The sequence below is a fragment of the Echinops telfairi genome, unplaced genomic scaffold (genome assembly GCF_000313985.2).
Source record: "Echinops telfairi isolate 266 unplaced genomic scaffold, ASM31398v2 ScPeMD7_7400;HRSCAF=8409, whole genome shotgun sequence".
Lineage (NCBI taxonomy): Eukaryota > Metazoa > Chordata > Mammalia > Afrosoricida > Tenrecidae > Echinops > Echinops telfairi.
Genome location: NW_022111300.1, coordinates 6,669,893 through 6,672,820, shown reverse-complemented (window position 1 = coordinate 6,672,820; position 2,928 = coordinate 6,669,893). Strand labels below are relative to the sequence as shown.

At 39.9% G+C, this 2,928-nt stretch overlaps 1 non-coding gene across 1 annotated transcript; it reads right to left on the bottom strand.

Annotated features, from left to right (window-relative positions):
• Positions 1 to 1,339: 1,339 nt before the first annotated feature.
• LOC115871750 lies at positions 1,340 to 1,446 on the bottom strand. Its single transcript, XR_004047461.1, has one exon. It is a non-coding gene; the product is annotated as a U6 spliceosomal RNA (small nuclear RNA).
• Positions 1,447 to 2,928: the final 1,482 nt, after the last annotated feature.

Below are 2,928 nucleotides of genomic sequence, written 5' to 3'. Positions count from 1 at the left end.
CTCCAGTCTTCCTTCCAGGAGGGGCTACACACACTCTCCCTGTGAGACATTCCTGTTGACAAATCACATGGAACTATGCTGATGGAACTAGAGCCCTGGAGCTGGAGGAGCCATGTGGAGACCCCTGCCAGCACTGAGATGCTTCCACCACCACTGGATTCAAAAGACTTTTCACCCACTGGCCTGTGATCTTCCTGCATTCAGTGTCATTGCATATGTTGTGTGAGTCTGAAGAGGAATGTATAGACTGATATTGGACATATGGACTAATATAGGACTTATGGACTTGATCTGGACTGGGATGGGATGTTTTCTCAATGTACAATTGCTCTTTTATATAAAGCTCTTTCTTACACACATATGAGTGTCTGTGAATTTGTTTCTCTAGTCAACCCAGACTAACACATATGCTGTGTGATTTATAGATCCCTAAAGTATATATATTCATACAAATGAATATAAAAATAATATAAAAACATATGATTGTACAACCAGGTGCATACATAGACTTGTCATTCTTTGTTGGAAAATCTGTAGTGATTTGGATAAAATATAGTCTTAGCACGACACATAGAGCTCTTCATTCATGATCTGCTCTCTACCAGCTGCATCTCTGATCATGCTTCAAAAAGTACTAAAGGACTTGAAGTTTTTCTCCTTTTCGTATCTCTGCAAAAGTTGCTTTCCTGCCTAGAACATTCTTCTTTGTCTTACTCATGTCAGTTTCTGAATGTAGTATAAGTTTCACCTATGGAAAGCCTTCCCTGCACCATTTTGTTCATTTCTTCTGTTTTCTCTCTTGGACTGTAAGTTTTAAAGTCTTACATCTTATTATTTTTAAAAATTGTTTTACTTGCATATAATTCGCATATTATACAACTCAATAGTTCAATCACATTAAGAAGAGTTGCACAATCCCAATCTGACCCCACCACACCGAAGCAAAACACTGAGGGCCTGCAGCACAACAGCAAGGGGAGCAGAGCAATGATGTCCCCAGGGAAGACCAAAAATAGACTTTGGGGCCAGGGCATGGCACCCCATCAGACTCGAGTGGAAAACACTCCTAAAGAAGGGTTGTACAATCATTACCACAATCAATTTAAATTGAGCTGTGTAATCATCATCACTTCTAGAGAGTACTCCCTCCCCTTCCCACATACATTGTTTGCTCCCACAGCCCTCTCACCCTCCCCACCTCCATCCCCATCCTTCCTTCCCTATAAGCCCTTGCATCACTTCTTAGCTCTGCGCCTCGACTCCTTCTGCGCATGTGCTTCACAAACTGGAAGACCCAACAGAACAGTAAAAGAAAACAAAAAAACAGAAAACAGTAAAGGAAAATATGGAGTGCTTCACGAATTTGTGTGTCATCCTTGCACAGGGGTCATGCTAATTGTCTCTGTTTCGTTCCAATTTTATTATATGTGCTGCATAAGCAAGTACTATGTTACAATTATTAATGAATATTTGCAGCTATTTCTTCTTATTTGGAATCAGGCCACACCAGCAGATGAAAATCTGTAAGCTTTATTATATCTATCCATGATATTAATGCTGACTCTGCTTTGAGAAGCAGCTTTCTCCAATTGAATTTTGAGCACCTTCCAACCTGAGGGACATCCTACCAGACAGCGTTCCACTTTTATTTATTAAGTTTTCACTGACCAATTTTTTTTAGAAGTAAATCCCAAGGTCCTTCTTCCGGGGCTGCCTTACTATGAAAGCTCTGCTGAAATCTGCCCTGCTAGCATTTGAAATACCGGTGGCATCATTTTCAGCAGGACACCAACATGCGAGCCACCACAGGAGGGCCAATTCCCGAGGAGGGGTGGGATATTGAGGTAGGTGATTGGTATTTTGTATAAAAATTCAGATAATCTTCGTAATGTGATTCATCTATTTGTTACTTTAAGCAAGATTTGTTTGTTTTGGGGGCAGAGCCAATTTCTTTTATGTTTCAGCAGACTTTTGCCTACAATTATATCCTGTTTTTAACTTCATTTATGTAGAACAGTCACTCTTTCCTGGTTTTACTTTTCCTTAAGAATTTTTGGTCAGTAATACTATATTTGAAGTGTTTTTTTCTTTTTAAAGTTTCCCCTTGTTTGTTTTGATAACAGATTGGGACAAGGGTGTCCTTTTGTGGACTTTCTGGTTTCTGGAATTTTCCTCCTATGCCATAAATCAGATGTCTAAATAGTTCCTTTTACATTTTTTCTCCTTTTCGAGTTAAAATAACCTACTGCTATCGAGTCAATTCCAAATAAGAGTGACCCTATAGGACAGACTGGAATGGTTTCCTGGGGTTTCTGAGGCTGTAAATATTTACAGAAACTGACGGCCTCATCTTGGTGCCAAGGATTGCTGGTGGATTAAACTGTCAAACTTTAGGCTAGCAGCCCAATGCTCCCCGCACTGTGCCAATGTCTTACAGAAAAGAAATCTTGCATATATGGACAGCAATAGATTTATTTATTGGGGGCTAGTGCAATTCTTATCACAATCCATACATACATCCATTGTGTCAAGCACATATGTACATTTGTGTCCCTCATCATTCTCAAAACATTTTTTTTTTTCATTTTAGCTGGCTTCTTTCATGGGTATAGGGAAATTTTTACCAAAGTAATTTTCATAGGTATCTAAATATATTGCTTTCATTTTCTTTTTTTTTTAAAATTATTTTATTGGGGGCCTGGTGGCATAGTGTGTTCCATGTTCGGCTGCTAACCACAAGGTCAGCAGTTCAAAACCACCAGTAGCTCTGCTGGCAGGAAAAAGATGAAACACCAATAGATTTTAAATGTCACTGGTAGGCTAACATAATGTAAACAACTGCCGGGGTGTGTGTGCTCTGAGCCAGAATGCGGCCTCCTTTCTCAGGTCGCAGGTTGGTGCAGTTGGAAGGAAGTTTCCTCAGGGGGT